General features: G+C 36.5%; 1 long non-coding RNA gene across 1 annotated transcript; it reads right to left on the minus strand.

Annotated features, from left to right (window-relative positions):
• Nucleotides 1-1,559: 1,559 nt before the first annotated feature.
• LOC109169517 lies at nucleotides 1,560-17,437 on the minus strand. Its single transcript, XR_002052243.1, has 3 exons — nucleotides 17,426-17,437; nucleotides 5,423-5,429; nucleotides 1,560-1,639 (listed from the first exon to the last, which is right to left on the minus strand). It is a non-coding gene; the product is annotated as an uncharacterized LOC109169517 (long non-coding RNA).
• Between the last annotated feature and the right edge of the window lie 1,132 nt (nucleotides 17,438-18,569).

The following is an 18,569-nucleotide window of genomic DNA, read 5'->3' on the forward strand; positions in this document are numbered from 1 at the left end:
ATGCATCACCAAAAATACACCATTAGATATGAATATAATAAAAGCACTACACAATATTCTGAAATGCACCATTAGAAGTGGGGAGTTATTTGGTGTATTTTTTGGTGGGAATAAGGGTCAAATAGACCACTGAACAATACACAAAATTGCAATTGGGCCATCCAACTCAAAAAACCTACAATTAGGTCCCTGAACAAGGTAAAATCATACTACCTCCGTCCCATTTTGTTTGTCTGGTTCGGTTAACGAGGCTTGACTGAAGCTATTTTTACTTCAATTTTTCATAATATTAAATTTATTTTTAGTATATAAAATTTATATATTTAGAAACTACATTAAAAGTACTATTAAACATAAAAAATCAAATTTAAAAATAATTAAAAATTACTAAAGAAAATAATCAATGAAGAAAGAGTTGGATTGACCAATGAATAGTAAACATGACAGGCAAAATGGGACAGAGGGAGTACAATTAAATCAAAAGTGACCTGTTTGACCTGATATCTGCTGACGTGGCAGTTACCAAAATTTTAAAATATATTTTTAATATCTTTTACTAATTTTTTTTTTAAAGACTCCAAACCCCGTCATTGACTGCATTTCCCACCGCCCACAACCGCCACATCCACCACCGCATTAAGCCGCCAACGCTGCCATGTATAATCCTTTGTTATCTAAAATGTGCGAAAAGGCTCTCTCATCGCTTCCCTGCGAACAGAACTCAACCACAGCCGTAGTACAAAAGTGTAAGACCTGACATTAAACCCATGTTAGCCTCATCTAATAGCCAACAAAGTGTCCCTAGTTGCGATTTGACCGGGCAATCAAATCCATGTTAGTGGTGCGACGGCAGCGGGTGGGGATGGGGAGCGTCTGATCAAGCTCACATTGTACGAAGGGGGGTTTGGGATTTTTTTTTTTCAAAAAAAATTGGGAGTTAATGAATAGCTTGCAGCAGTAGGCTCCTGTACTGATTTTGATTTTTTCTTAACTCTAATGCTTGAGGAGTATAGTTGTGCGAAACAACATTTCATCCTGATTATTAAATTAATTGGCCTTTGGGTAAAAGAAAAATTGTGCTTATACAATCAAGTTTTCTACACAGAAGATCACATGTGATGGTGGATTCACTTACAACATGAGCTTGATCAGACGTGGGTTTTAGTAGACGCTCCCCACACCCACCCGCCGCCATAGACATGGGTTTGTAGTTGGATTACGGTTGGGGTTGAGTTGAGTTCACCGGGAAGCGCCCTGAGAGCCGGTTTGAACAGTTTAGATAACAAAGGATTTTACATAGTAGCGTTGGCGGCGGAATGCGGTGGTGGATGCGGCGGTTGTGGCTGGTGGGAAATGCAGTCAATGACGGGGGTTTGGGAGTTTTTATTTTTTATTTTATTTTTTTTTTAAATTTAAAATTATTAAAAGATATAAAAATATATTTTCCATTCAAAAAATATAAAAATATATATTTTTAAAATTTGATGACTGCCACATCAGCGTATATCAGGTCAGACAAGTCATTTTTAGTTTAATTGTATGATTTTGTCTCTTTCAGGGACCTAATTGTAGTTTTTTTGAGTTGGATGGCCTAATTGTAGTTTCATGTGTAATTCAATGGCCTATTTGACCCTTATTCCTTTTTTGGTGTGTTGGGTATTTTTTGGTGTATTTTTACATTTCATTGTTGTGTATTATATTTTCGTATACTATTAGTGCCTTTTGTTAAAACTTTTGTTGTATTCTTCAAACGGCCACACGGCACGACCGCATTTGAGCAAACTTTTATATATATATATATATATATATATATATATATATGTGTGTGTGTGTGTGTGTGTGTGTGTGTGTGTGTGTGTGTGTGTGTGTGTTTGTTTTACTGTAATTATGCCTGGAAATCCAACATTTTCAGGTGGTTTGAGTTTGGATTATTACTCCCTTTGTACCATTTTATCTGTCCTACTTACTATTCACTGGTCAAACCAATTCCTTCTTTTTTTGTTAATTTTTATTAGTATTTTTTACTTATTTTTAAATTTTTAAATTTATTTTTTTGTATTTAATAGTACTTTGAATGTAGTTTCTAAATATATAAATTTTGTATACTTATACGAAACTTAATATTATAAAAAATTAAATTAAAAATAACTTCAATCAGTCTTGTTAACCGAACCAGATACAGGACGGAGGGAATATTATAATAAGATATATGCAACAACTAGACGTGATAAAATGAATTGAAGTCACTCCCAGTGGTCTGTGTAAAGGCTTGAATGAATGTTTATTAATTGAAAAACAACAGCCTTTAAATAGAGTCGTATAGCAGAAGAGTAGGAAAACTTACAATAGAAAGTATACCTATTCTAATGGTAACAACTAGAGATAGGAAAGGAAAATTACAAAGAAAAAAATATACTAAGCTAGTCAATCCTGAAAGGTCTGAAAGTAATAAAGCAATAATGTATGTATATTGATGAATTTGGAACCTCTTTGCGGTACCAATTACCAAAAACTATTATTTATACACCGAAGCAAAAATTCAATAGTTATAGGCAAGCCAATATTATCTAAACATGTGAATCAAGCTTGCTTTAGATCAGTAGTGACCTTTGAAGTTAATAGTTATGCTGAGCATCTATGTTCATAATTAATGAACTATATATTCATAATTATAAAGTTATATATTCATAATTATTGATCTATATTCACAATTACAGAACTCTATATTCATAATTATTGAACTGCATATTCATAATTATAAAGCTATATATTCATAATCTTTGAATTTCATATTCACAATTATTGAATCTCTATATTCATAAATACAGAACTATATGTTCATAATTATGTTCCTAATTCAATGTTCATAATTATAGAACTATATATTCATAATTATGAACAGTTTTAAAACCGTGTCCATCTTGCAAGGTGGACACAGTTCCACAGCATAATTTGCCCCTTGGAGTAGGGTTGAACATTAGAGCATGGACTCGTCGTCAAATATTCAAATTCGTTCCAATCCAATTTGCATAAACCAAAAATGAATATGATGCAAACTTGAAAAACCATCACGGTTAGATTGTGTAAATTTTACTTCCTAAAATCTGCAAGATCGAATCTGCTTAGCTAATCCGTTACAAAAACAATGTTATTATATAAATATAGGTCCAATTCACATGAGAACTTATCCTTAGGTGATCATTAAATTAGAGTGATGCACGGTTGAAATTAAATGGAAGAAATCACACAGATTAAGGAAACAAATCCCTTTAAAATATTTTTAAAATATACATTTAGGGGTAAATCCGTTTTATTAGAAGTTGTGCATCACTATACAGAATATTGTGCATTCCTATGCTGAATGCTGTGCATCGATTACTCTCTGGTTGTGCATTCAAACACCGTAAAAAAATCCTACGATGGACATCCCAATGTCCTACGATGCACCGCACTAAATGCACCAATGCACATCTCACTAGCTTACGATGCACAACTCACAATACTGGGTTGCATAACAAGCACACCCGAATGCACAATCGTATTACCCAGACATAGGCCTGTGCATCGGTAGGATATGGACGGATCGGATTTCCCATCTATCCATCCAACCGGATTTCAGATTTCCATTCCCCCTCCCCCCCCCCCCCCCCCCCAATCCGTAATTTTTGAAGGACATACCCTATCGGATTTAAAAAGCTCGGATTTCGGTTATCCGTAGTCAGATTTCAGATTGTAATCGGATATTAATAAATTAATATAAAATAATTTTGAATAATATTTTTTGAAGGAAAAAGTTAATAAAAAGTTAAAAACTTAGCTATTTAGGCATTCAGATACTAATCCACTTATCTAATATCTACTTGTACAAACTAAAACTAAGTAACTTAGTTTCTTAGTAACAATGTAACATACAAGTGATAAAAGTCATATAACTTAAAAGTCATACAACCATAGCAAAACATAAAAGTTGCAAACTAACAACTTACAAATTAATAATTACAGATTTTCAATGATTATACAAAAAAAAAAAAAAAAAAAAGTTTAGGTGTTTAACTTCAACAAAATAGTTTCAGCACTCAGCAGTCAGTAGTTCAACTTCAGCACTTATAGTCTTCTACACTCAACATTAATCTACTCTTCTTCCTGTTAATATAAAAACTTAAAACAATATTAGTCTTTAGACATGTCCAGGAAACAACTTAGTAAAAACTAACAATACTAGGCATTAGATTCAGAATGCATTTTCCATATCAAGTAAGAATGTGGGCAAATTGCTCAGAATGTGTTATATTAGCACATAGCAACATGCCAACTCCATTCCATTTATTCAGACAAAAGAGGAAGCTTCATCATAGCCAGCCAATAAAACAAATGCATTAAAACTAAACAAAGAGCAAGGAAGAGTTATACTCGAAAATAAGAAAGATATACATTTTACTTGTTTTCTCAAAGGTTCCCTATGAGATCTAGGGCTTCAAGGCGTCAAACTTCCATCGGCGTCCGGCGACTAGCGTCTTGCCGTCTTTGGCTCTTTACGACTTGCGAGGCTTCCACCAGATTCCCGTCGAAGACTCGAAGGGGAGTTCGGGATAGACGTGTAACACCCCCTAAAACCATGCTATTTAAAGCCTTAAAACATGCAGATATCTTAAACCAAAACACCAAACACAGTGGAAGACTGAAAGAGGAAGTATATAAAACAAAGGAAACGGGGTGCTATGCCACGCTCACCCAAGGGTGAACGCATAGGCTAAAGCTGCATTGTTTAAAATCTACAACCATCCAATAGAGTACTAAGTCTAGATTGGCTCACAGGCCACAAAACATAAAAGGGGAGCTATACTAGCTGGCACTAGACCGCGCACTCGTCTAAGCATCACCTGAAAGAAGCATATAAAACATGGGACGACGCCCGGTCAGCGAATAATGCTGGTAACCCACCAATACATGTGAAATATCATACATAAATCAGGTATAAGCTGTAAAGCCATTTTCGAAACGGAATACATATATATATATATATATATATATATATATATATATATATATATATATATATATATATATATATATATATATATATATATAAGTCCAAAACCAAGAGTAATAGTCAACACAAGACTCAACACTCTCAACAAGAACACGGGAACACATCCCAAGACTACAAAGAACAACAACAACTTACAAGAAGTCTCAAGGTATAATCTATCATCACACAATAGATTAATACCCGACATGCATAACTCAAGGAATAAAGACACACCAAACGACAACATATGCCAAGGCAACACATGCCTTTGTGACTACACACGTCACAAGAAGAGAACTCACAACAACGGCTACACAAGCCCTCGTGACATCACCCATCACGAGTTGATATGCCTTCCTCATGCCTGGTTCCAACCTTATGGCTACCCCCAACCTTATATCTTCTTCCAACCATTACCTCCAGGACCCCTGTACACCAAGTTCAACATTTTCCCTCCGAGGACCGTCGTCCCCATCCGCCAACAACCCCCAACAAAACCACCAATTTCATAGTACACGAGGGTACCGTTCACACACACGGCAACACATGCCTCTCCCAAAATACGTGAACCTGACACACAGGTCACAACTCCATAATCACGTCATGGCCACCACGAGGACCACTGCAATACCTTGGTGACTAGTGTCCCATACCACTAATCGTGCAATCCAGGTAAAACCACACACACATCACACCTCAACAGGAATCAATCAACGGATCACAACGAAGATATGAAACCATACTCAATCAAGGAATGGATCACAGCCCAACAACAACAACGATGAATAACACAAGTTATCATCAAGCAACGGAAGGTACAAACAACACACATGCTAGCATTTAAACACCGAACTAACATGCTTATCAAACGGGTAAACCAAACGTAGTTCCGAAGAATACACAAGACTCATCACGGTTCAACGAAACACAATGTTGAACACTTAGCACGATTCAAGACACCAAAACTTACATGGATTCCTACCATATAGTTCTAGACATACGAAACATCAAGAAGATGCTCAAATAGTTCCACAAAAGAACATCGGGAAGTCAAAAGACCAAATACCGAGTCAAAAGAATCACGGGGAACAAATCCCCCAATAACCATATACTGTACCCCGCGGGTGGACCCACGGGTAGACCCCTACCCGCGGTTCCGCCCGCGGGTACTTAACCCACAAGCAGCTTGTACCCCGCGGGTGGGCGACAGGTGGACCTCCTACCCGCCGTTCCGCCCGCGGGTACACACTGTACCAAAATAAATCCCTTCGGGGATTTTCATCTCCAAACTCAAATTCAAGTCCAAAACATGCAAAATCTCACCAAATACAACAAAATGACTTGAATCAAAGGAATAGCCAAGCAATGGCACACATGAACCCTAAACATAAGTTCTAGATATGCATTTTCACAAGACTCATGTAGAATCCAAGAAATATTCATATAGGTAAGCAAAATAGGATTTGTAGAGCATGGGTTACCTCTTGTAGACCAAAAACCTTCACTTAACACTTCACCAAGCTCCTATCAAAGCTCACCTTCCAAACCCACTTCAAGAACACACCAAAAGATCATAAAAATTCTATCTTTAAGAAAAGACACCTAAGAAAACACTAAAAACACAAGATGAACATGGATCTTACCCTCCTAGATGCCCAAATGTATGAAAGGTAGAATCTTGGAGACAACTCTTGAAGTCTTGGCAAAGCTTCAACTTGGCTTGGAAGAAAAGCTATCCACCTTTTTAGAGAGAAGGTGGAGCTAGAATTTTGATAGTGTAAGGAAAGAAATGAGGGTGTTCTTACTAGGTTAGGTTACAATACTAACACAAGGTGAAAGGTCAAGAATACCCTTACTAACATGAAGAGGTGTAAGGAAAGAAGGGAACTCCTTACAAAGCTCAAGGTACAACTTTGACTTTGGGGTTGACTAGTCAATTAATAGTCCCCGACTATTGAATTTCAGGAATTTAAGGAATTAAATTACAAATTGAAATAGGATTAACTATTTAATTAATCCCTTAATCGAATTTGGATTTCGGGGTGTCACATTCTCCCCCCCTTCAAAGAAGCTTCGTCCCCAAAGCTTGGGTACGACGAATTAGAACAAACGGTAAAAAGGAACATCAGAGGAGATGAGAGATGAGAGAATCTAAGGAATTAAATTACAAATTGAAATAGGATTAATTACTTAATTAATCCCTTAATCGAATTTTGATTTCGGGGTGTCACAGGACGGGTTTTGCACAGAGACGATGAGAGAATCGAGAACTCACTCGTCTCACTGTTTCAGTCTCTCCACTCTCTCAGACTTTAGAGAATCAGAGGAGAACATGATAAGTGAGAGATTAGAGAAGGAGACTGGAGACTGTAGAGAAGCAGAGAAGTTATCAGGTCTCACAGAGTGGAGACTAGAGAACGGAATGAGAAGTCAAGAAGATCTCAGATCTGAGGAGTGAGGAGTGGAGAGACTGAAAATGGCAAACCCTAGGGCTAAGCATGGTTTTATACTAGTATGAGTCGAGCGAAACACTCTTTCCTTAAAACCTTATTTGTCATCTCCCAAAGGTGCTAGGAGCATTACGGCCTAGGCTTCCCAAGATAAAACGTACTACGATTCCAAGTTTGAGCACTCAAACAATAGGACCCGACGAACTAGAGCATGTAATGAACACAGGAGGATAAGAACGGAGAAGAAGTAGAATTTTGAGAGAGAAAATATTATTATTTTTTGTGTGTAAAAATTTGCTTCTCCACAACAACTTATATAGGAGTTGAGGAATTCAATAGCATTCAACAAATGACATTAAACTCTGGTTTAAAACAAGATTGTAACCTTCAAAACTGACTATGGAGATTAATTTTGGAATTTAAAGTTGGAATTAATATGGAAATAATTCCAGAACATCTGAATTAATCCTCCAAATGGTTACTTGAATGGTACAGGCAACTTCAGAAGGAAACGATACAGGCACCCTATCCGGAAGATCAAGATGCCTACCGTTTCAGAAGCTGTCGTGCCGGAAGATAGCCGAAGGCCAACCAATTTTCCTAATAACTATATATATTGTTGGTCCCGATAGGGTGGTAAAATGTCTAGAGAGAGAGAGAGAGAGAGAGAGAGAGAGAGAGAGAGGGGGGGGGGGGGGGGGTGAATAGACTTTTTAAATTTTTTCACAATAAATAACACTTTGATAATTTCAACTCCAAGTAACAAGTAAATAACAAGATATTCAACTTGGATGCACAGCGGAATAATTCAACAGTAAAGTGTTACGTGAGAGATATATCACATGCACTAATGAAATTAAGTGAGCCTAGATGATTAGTGCTTATACGATATGTGTCAGTGCAGTAATGAGTGTGTAAGTCAAAAATTGATTTATGCAAAAATTAAGTTTGCATGCAAGTACGTAGATACGCGTATGAAAAGGTTAGTCAAATAAACAATACTTAATATTTCATACAAAGCTAATAAAGTAACCTTCGAAAATTACTTATATAAATATGACAAATTATTTCGCATGTAATGGAGGAATTTTAGCAAACCCAGATGAAATTTTTGCTGTGTTTGAAAAATGGTCAGTCTAATATGCAAAAATGAATTACGTGAGGATTACTTTTGCATGCATGCGAATTGATTAATGGACCCAGACAGTAAAGAGAGATTAAATTGGTTAGTTCACAACAAACAAGATAATAATAATAAAAAAAAGCAGTAAGTAAAGAGAGAGGCAATTTAGAGTGGTTCGGAGGTGACGTAATCCTTCTACTCCACTTTTTCGCTTTTTTGCCTAGGAGAAAATTCACTATTTTCTTCACACAGTTACAAAAAGTGAATCAAGTGCTACCCAAGCACTTCTCGAGTGTCTTGCACATAGCTACACTCAATCCCGAGCATATCGCACAAAGCTATACTCCTACACCAATCAAGTGTCTCACACAAAGCTACACTTAGTTTCTCCGAGTGTCTCGCACAAAGCTACACTCAATAGGGATTTCAAACTCCTTGCTACTCTCCCTCTTTCTACGCACAGTAGAGAATTGCTTTACAAAAAAAAAAAAAAAAAAATCTCTTTACAAGACTTGTAGAATGCTACGAGATTGGCTCAAGGAAAATGGATAATTCAAATGATGCTCTCTGCTCGTGTAGTATATTGCTTGTGTATTCTCAGAAAAAAAAAAAAATGGCTTGCATTCTTCTCTTGGTTTTCATCTCTATTTATAGATAGATTTTTGAATTTATCCGTTGGAGGCAACAATTTCAAAATTTGAATTCAATTTCAAAATTTGAATTGGGAATCTTGATCAGATTTGACATTTTGAAATTTGCTTCAATTATTTTTTCAGATGTCAGGATAATCTTTTTGACATTGTAAGATTTTTCCTGATTTGGCAAGTTACCTTCTTTGTGGAAATCTCAAAATGGAGATAGAGTAGCTTGTCTCTAATCTTCATAAAAATTCTTAAGCTGGTAGTTGAAAAGCAGCTGAAAGAAATATGTTATTGAAAAGATTTAAGCCCTGTACCTTTGGTAGTAATTTCCTTGCAATGTTCTTCTACCAACTAAACCACTTGAGATTTCATTAGCTTTCTTGTTCCATTTTCCTTTTCACCTTCACACGTGGAACTTTGAAGCAATCCTTAGCCTCCAAAAAGTGTGACCTCTTATTTCTTCAAGAATAGTGTGATATCTTCTTTGATTTAGAAAGTGTGACCCCTTCCTTCTCTCCAAATTGGCGTGACATTCCTCCATAAAATAGTATAGACTCTTGTTCATAATTTAAGAAAAATGTAGTCTCCATCATTGTGATTCCTTAACTTGCATCTTCTTCCCAAGAAAATATATAACCTTTAATGCATAAATTCTTCTTGAATTAATTTGAAACAATAGTTCAAATTAATATTTCCTTGCATAATTTCCTGTAGCATCATATTCTTTTCTTCAAGAATAATTTGTCTGGACTTGTTGAATATGGCTCATAATAAAATAAATAAATAGGGGACTAAATTTGTTTCTAACAATTTCACACTTTTTGATGATGCCAAAACCTATACTCAGTCATTTGGCTTAGTCTTAAAAAAATGTACTTGAATATTTATTTTATTTGACTAGCCTCAGATGAGTTTAACATCAAAATATGACCTATAAGAATTGTTTTAAGACATCAATTCCTAAACGCGTTTAAGACTGATCTTGAATTTATTTTTGAAAATATGCTCAAATATGTGATAGATACATGCTACGTCCAAAAGCATTTCTTTAAAACACAAACAACTAGTTATAATATTACACATTGGTTAAGAGCAAAAATATCAACATAAGTTCAAAAGATATTTTAAGAGTTAGGTTCAAAACAGATTACATTACCCATATCATATCTTCTTTTTTCCTTTGGCTTCTTCATCTAGCTTCTGATTGATCTGCTCCCTTAGTGCTCTGAAATTGTTGCCACATTGTGCACTCCTGTACTTGTCAAAAACACATCCTGCAATATAGTAACCATAGGCTTCTTCGATTGTCTCTCCTGGTAACACACCTACAACATACCATTTTATGCATTCTGTAAAATTCCTTCCATCATCTAAGTGCTTGCCTTCATGACCTGTATACTTCTTCAACTCATGCATCATGTGCTCAATAGAAACTATCTTCCTTCTTGAGACTTCAAGTTCCCTTCTTGATTCATCTTCTGGTTTCTTCACTTGATCACTGCAAATTGAGAAAAACTAGGAACACCAGATCTTCCTCTTCCTCTTCATCTGCTTGCCATGTTGCCTTGACCAAATGAGGTCCCGAGAGCCAAATGACTCCTCTCTTCCCCCCTTTTGGCATAATCAATGAGAAGCTCAACATTGCCATCAACTTTGTCTACCTAGGTGTTCACAGTTGACACTTCATTGTGAAGATCATTAATCTGGTTCTGTTGTTGATGAATAACATTCAGTAGCCCCATGTTCTGTTCAATTGTGAATCTGTCTGCTCTTTGTCTGTCAGCTTCCAGTGCATCCAACAACTCTGAAAATTTTTCACCCCATTTTTTCTCATTCTTTTCGGCAGAATATTGCAGCACCTTGGTGATATTCTTTTGTTCATCGTTCATACTTCTCATTTGATTGAATAAATTCTCATGTGCATCTCTAGCTATATCACCTTTGAGTTCTATCACCTTTGCAATCTGTGTGCTGATTTCTTCCTGACATTCATCCACTTTGAGAAATATAGAGCTCAACAATCTTTCTTCATCTTCCCTGTTTCTTTTAGTCAGACTTTTCTTCAAGTTAAGAATTTGTTTATCAAATTCTGCATGTTTATGATGAATGGAACTTGTAACGATTTGCATTTATCCTTTCTCGACTTGATTTTCCATGTCTAGATCATTATCAACACTGGTCTCAGATGATTTTGATATGACAACTTTCCTTCTTTTTGTTGATGGAGTCGGTTCTTCTTCTTGAGTATCCATTAATTTTTCAGAAGATTGAATGTCTGCTTCAACCACAGAATTTTGATGTTCAGGAATTTCTTTGGCTGGAAAATGAGATACAGTAACTGAAAATGGGGTGACTTGTTGATTATTGACTGCAAGATCTTCTTAGACCGTAGTGTAACACCCCGAAAGTTTAAAAAACTTTTAAGACTTATAAAATAAAGGTAAATTCTCATTAAATCCCAAAACATAATATAATAGAGTACGGGGTGCTATGCCACACCTGAGCTAGAGAACTCAGGTGCACAGGCTAACTAACTAATATCCTCAATAATGTAAATACATGAGCATGGCACGCAGGCCGAAAGGGAAACTATCTACTCTACGCTCCAAATCTCTAGCGTGCTCCAGTGTCTACTCCTCTGTGCCTAAAAGCCAAATATATCTGTTCAGCGAGAGATGCTGGTAACCCACTCCAACGCGTTGAAATACAATATAGGTATATATATAGATATAGATATAGGAAAACCATTTTGAAGCAGGAAGATATATACTTAGGAGACTCTAGCTTTAAAACCGGGAATAGACTCAGCAAATAGGGACAAGCACATTAATCAATGATAAGCGGTTAAGTAGAGATAACATCATAAGGAATATGCATCTAAGGTCACAGATCACTTTTCAATTCAAACACATCATCATTCAATCATCATTTATATCACATAATCATCGATGGCGCCACGGGACCAATCGCATGCCCCGAACATGAAGGTTAATGCCTATAGCATTAACACGGCCCCGCAGCACCCTACCTCAGTACCGCAGCACGAGGGGAGTTGATCACAACCAACCCTTGGAGAACCGCTGACGAACTCAACGTCGGACCACGATCCGACACACCGCTGACGCGCCCAGTCGGTGGACCGTGATCCCCTTTACAAGGGGGGACTTACGACCCTACACACCGTTGGTGCGCACAATCGGCGGGCCGTAGCGGATCAAGCCCGACACACCACTGAGCTGAACTCAGTCGGTGGGCAAAGATCCTCGGAGACTACGGTCCTGCATACCGATGTCCCACCACTCGGTGGATCGCAGCCAGTCGTAGCCCTACACACCGCCTGATTACTCAGGTCGGTGGACTACAACCTTCCTCGGCTTGTTGGCCCCATACCGCCTGGCACATCCCGGTCGGTGGGTCATATCACCGAGGCCCATGTGGACCTTCAGTCCTATACATAATCTTTATATACCTGACCGGTCTCAACCAGCCTGGTTAACAATTGGGATGGTTCTCAACCCATTCAACTGCCCGTATAGTGGACCTCAGTCCTATATCATATCAATATCCCTGACCGATCTTAACCGGCCTAGTTAACAGTTGGGATGGTTCTCAGCCCATTCAACTGCCTGTATAGCCCAATTGGTCTTAACCAAGTTGGGGTCATGCATCACGTAACACACAATAGCACATAATGACACATTGTTCACATAGGGAAGGGGGAACATATATTTAAGCTTACATGTGATCATTCACATTCTAAGAATAGTTCCTAAGGGCTCATATAACTTCCACCTAGGTCCACGGGTTACCAATTCAACTAGCATGCAATTCCTAAGACTCGTTTAACCTACGAATGGTACCCGAAATTCCAGACTAGACTCAGGCATGACAAACGGGGTCCGTTGGGACACCATGGGGAACGGGGAACATCAAACGGGGAAGCCGGGGACCTGAGGTGGGGTGTGGACCAGCGGGTAGCAGGTGGGTGGGGGTCACCCGCCGGCTGCCCGCCAGTGGGCGCTGTTTCGGGCAGCGGGTAGCCGGCTGCCCGGTGGCTGCCCGGTAGGTGGTGGGTTCCCCCACCCCCCACCTACCCCCCACTGACTCATTCATCACAAATTCGTCCCGGGATCCTTTGTGGAACCCGAAACCATGCTTAGACACTTTTAAACGCAAATAACGACATCACATAAGCAATTAATGGATCAAAAGCAATAATCATGTAGGACTTATCCTATTATGACTTCTAAATATAAACAACACCCGAACATTCGAATTCCCACCCAAATATAAATCAAGAACATCCTCAATACAAATTCCCAATCCAACCTAGGGCTCTAATCCCACCCAAATCATCAAGAATATATTTTATTCTTAACATCAAGAAAATATCAAGATTCGTCAAGAATCATCATATCATAATCAAGAACTTCTTTTTAACATCAAGGTCATCAAGATTCCCAAGAAAGCATATAAATCATCTTATCAATCATAATTATCATAGAAGAAATCAATCAAGACACAAGAATATAGAGGGAGGCCAAGGAAAGAGATTATAGCGAAGAAAATAGGTTTTGTTGAGACATGGGTTACCTCTTAGCCTTAATTAATTTCCTTGGCTATGAAGGGTCTTTCTTTAAGATTTCTCCTTTCTTGATTTCTACTACGGGAGTTCTTGGAACTTTCTTGTGTGGTGAGGGATTATTTGTGGTCTGTGTTCTAGGTGCCTTCTATGTCCCTATTTATATAATTAAGAGTCCTAATTATGGTCTAAGTGGCATGGATTTACTAATTCTATTCCTTATAGGACTAAGGGGTTGGCTTTAGGGATAAGGGCCCATGGACCATGGTGGACCATATTAATTAATTAAAGAGAATCCTAACCATAATCTGAATAGTAAAGGTATACTTTCTTTATTCCTAATAGGCTTATGACTCTAGTTTAGGCAAGGGTCCATGATCCGTGGTGGACCATGTTTAATTAATTAAAGGGATTTCTAATCAAATTAAATCCTTTTTAATTATTCTTAATGGAATTAATTAAATAATTAATTCAGGATTAAGGGCCGTAACACGGGGTGTTACACTCTCCCCCCCCCCCCCCCCCTTACAAGAAGCTTCGTCCCCGAAGCTTAGAAATCATTTTGGGGTAAAGAGCGCGAATTAGTATAGTAGTTCATAAGGAAAGTATTATATGGGAAATATATACACATACACATATAAATTCACTGGGTTTGAGCCTAACTAAAATGCATCAAATAACAAGGTCATGAATATGCAACATACAATATGTAAGTTTTACGGGTGACTAATACATAACATAGGAGTCTTACACATGGCATGTTCTTTAATTAATTATTTTATAATGATTTAACATATAGGATCGCAAGTTGTGCTGATCATGTAATTATTTATGTACCTAAATGAGAGGAAAATATTATGCGGTGCAGATTCGGTTAGTCACATAATTATTATAAAGTATATATGCACATATATCAACATAGGCGAACCTCATTTACGAATGGATGCAGGTGTTTAATTATGTAGTGTAGCATGTTGTGATCCTAGATGCCATATATGTCGGACCTATGCCTAATCTTTGTGCTTTAGCAGTTATACCAAATATTCACAGTTACGAAATAACAAGCCTAACATGTATGATAATTAGCTATTTATGTTATATGCGAAACCTGCAAGTTGGCATGCTTATATGTGTTCAATCGTAATTATGCTAAATATGCAATTTCTTAAGTATATAGGCATAGAGTGTGAAGGCATGTGGGCCTATTTTAAGTCTTAAATAATCGCTAGTCCCATGGAATCACAAGGCACATATATGTATTATTCCACATGTTAGTCTAGTGCATGATTTAACAATTAAATTTACGTGCTTAATATCATTGCATAACCAAACTTTTGTCATATAAATTCAGGAGGGTCGTAAATCATATAACAATATTATTTAAATAGCAAAATATAGATTCTGAGGAAAAGATTGTAAGTAGTTAAGAGGAAGGCTCTTGCTTTTTATGGGGTAAATAAATTCTGGGGAGACAATAGAATTAGGATCTTTATTTTGTACATCATGGGTAACGGTGGGTGATCACATAACAAGTATTGACACTTATATGCAGATTGCTTGTAATCAATAATATTGTATATATGTATAGTGGGACGCCTTATAACATACTGTTTTTGTCTAACGTGCTTTGTATATATACATGAATGCGTGTAAGTGTGTATTTTACGTAAACATGTGAGCTATGTGATTTGACATGTAATGCACAATGTAAATTTCAACCTATAGTTTGGACCATGCAATTTGCATACAAATATTTTAGAAATTACGAGTAAGATAGCCTAGGTTCACAAGTACTAGAGGTTCTATCTTGAGAATTTAATCGCACAAGCACTTAGGAAAATTAGTTTTATCTTGGTGGTAATTAGATTTTAGGTAGGCATAAATCTTACCTCTAGAAGCCCGGGATACCTAAATAACTTTAGAGTTGAAGACCCTTGGTTGCTAATTCCTAAATCAATTGATGACCTGATGATGAGACTAAAGTTTTTAATTATTTAGGGAAGGTAGGAGTGTTAACAGGGTGGTCATGCGAGGGGGAAAAGTAGAATTAGGGCTACCCCAGGATATGTGTATATATATGTATATATATAATAGTGATGTAATTTGTACGGAATGATATTTCAGGGTTAGGATATGCTAAGGGCAAGCTTATAGGTGTGCGTAAGATTATTGTAGCTAGGGTGCATGTGTATGGTTTGGGGGCTAGGGATTTATTGTATATAATGTAACAATTTATATGAATACGTATGAAGAGGGGAAGATGTTCTATAGGCTCACAAGTTTATACACACACACACACACACACACACACACACACACACACACATATATATATATATATATATATATATATATATATATATATATATATATATAGATTTAAGCGTATAGGGACGTACCGTACATGACGCAACCATTTTTAAGATTATGCAAGGTGATTTAGGATTAGGGTGCAATAAAAATGAAAATAATAATAATAATAATAATAATAATAATAATAATAATAATAATAATAATAATAATAATAATAGTAATAATAATAATAATAATAATAATAATAATAATAGTAATAATAATAATAATAGTAATAATAATAATAATAATAATAATAATAGTAATAATAATAATAATAGTAATAATAGTAATAATAGTAATAATAGTAATAATAGTAATAATAATAGTAATAATAATAGTAATAATAGTAATAATAGTAATAATAGTAATAATAGTAATAATAATAATAATAATAATAATAATAATAATAATAATAATAATAATAACAATTTGGTGTAAGTGTAGCATATGAATGTAATTGGGGTTTACTACATATTTTGGATATATATATATATATATATATATATATATATATATATATATATATATATATATGATAGGAGTTTTAGGGGAATATATCTAGAATAGTAGTGATGTACTTATTTATGTATAAATGTTTGTTTAGGGGGGTCCTTATCTTAGTGGTAAAGGGTCCTAAACAAGGTATGGGAAGCTCGTGGTCTATTATGCAACATGGACCAAGGTCTAAAGGGATAGTTTTAAGATAGTTTGGGGGCGCAATATATTTTTTCAAGGATAATTTCTAGATGACCACTTGTTTTAGGTTTCTACCGGTTTCACTCAGATTGAATTTCGGGTCGAAACTTAATACACAATGTATCCGAGGGTTTAGATTTCTAGAAATAGGATCAGTCCCTATAGTTTCTATGTGACATATAAACAAATCAATTAGGAAGATAATTCGATTTTCATGTTCAAGCATTAGATTGTTATTTATACGTTTAAACACATAGGAAGTATCAAGGGAGACGCACAAAGGCACAATGGGTCAATAAAAATGAGAAGTCAAGAAAACATACCGGACCAGTGGGCGCGAGGTGGGCGGTCGACCGCCTGTCAAGTCCCCACTGGAATGTGGCAGTGGGCACGTGGTGGGTGGTCGACCTCCTGCCAAGGCCCCACTGGAACGTGACTGTGAAGGAGGAATCACTTCGGAAAAAGCCCCGAGAATGCACAATTATAAGTTTCAAGGAATTCCATACTTATGTGAACAACGAAAGGGGTATGGAAAACTCAAGGGATCACTTTATTATAATACTAATGAGGAATATGGGAGACTTCAACTAGATATCATAAGGATCCTACGCCTCATTCTTCCCCTTCTTAATTAAAGCTATGTTCCCCAGAATTTCCCTCCATGCAACTCATGTAAGTACTTATCGGGTTATTAGTGAGTTAACTATATTGGTCGATTATGATTAGGACAAGTGAGCTCTTATAGGCCGAATAAAATTACTAAAAAAATACTTTATCAAGTAATGGATATCCAAATAATGCATGTTTGATCAAATAGTTAAGCAATAGTATGCAATTCCTAACTTGGTCTAAAAATCAATTAGGAACATATGCTTATGCAAATGAACAAGTATGGTAATCAAAGAGTGATAAGCAACAAAGTAGGTAAAAGCATGCAAGGACATCACAAAATTTCTAGGGTAAGTATGTGGAATGAAGAGTTAATGTGTTGTACCCTTACCTTGATGTGATAAGCGAAGGGGGAAATTCTTTAAATTAGTGAGGGATAAAGTGAGGGGAGGTTATGTGATGATAGGTAGGCTCACAATTTCATTGCGCGTCCTAAGATTCCTAAATCCTATGTTTCTAAATACCTAGAGTTCAAGCCTAATGTCCTAAAGTCTGGTCTTACGAGTCTTATCCTAGGGTCAAACTTAGGCTCTGATACCAACTGTAACACCCCGAAATTTTGAAAACTTTTAAGACTTATAAAATAAAGGTAAATTCTCATTAAATCCCAAAACATAATATAATAGAGTACGGGGTGCTATGCCACACCTGAGCTAGAGAACTCAGGTGCACATGCCAACTAACTAATATTGTGAATCTGTTCAAATCTGTGCACAGACCCTGTTCAAATCTGTTTAAATCTGTTCAATTGTGAATCTGTCTGCTCTTTGTCTGTCAGCTTCCAGTGCATCCAACAACTCTGAAAATTTTTCACCCCATTTTTTCTCATTCTTTTCGGCAGAATATTGCAGCACCTTGGTGATATTCTTTTGTTCATCGTTCATACTTCTCATTTGATTGAATAAATTCTCATGTGCATCTCTAGCTATATCACCTTTGAGTTCTATCACCTTTGCAATCTGTGTGCTGATTTCTTCCTGACATTCATCCACTTTGAGAAATATAGAGCTCAACAATCTTTCTT

The sequence above is a fragment of the Ipomoea nil genome, unplaced genomic scaffold (assembly GCF_001879475.1).
Source record: "Ipomoea nil cultivar Tokyo-kokei standard unplaced genomic scaffold, Asagao_1.1 scaffold3314, whole genome shotgun sequence".
NCBI classification, from domain to species: Eukaryota; Viridiplantae; Streptophyta; class Magnoliopsida; order Solanales; family Convolvulaceae; genus Ipomoea; species Ipomoea nil.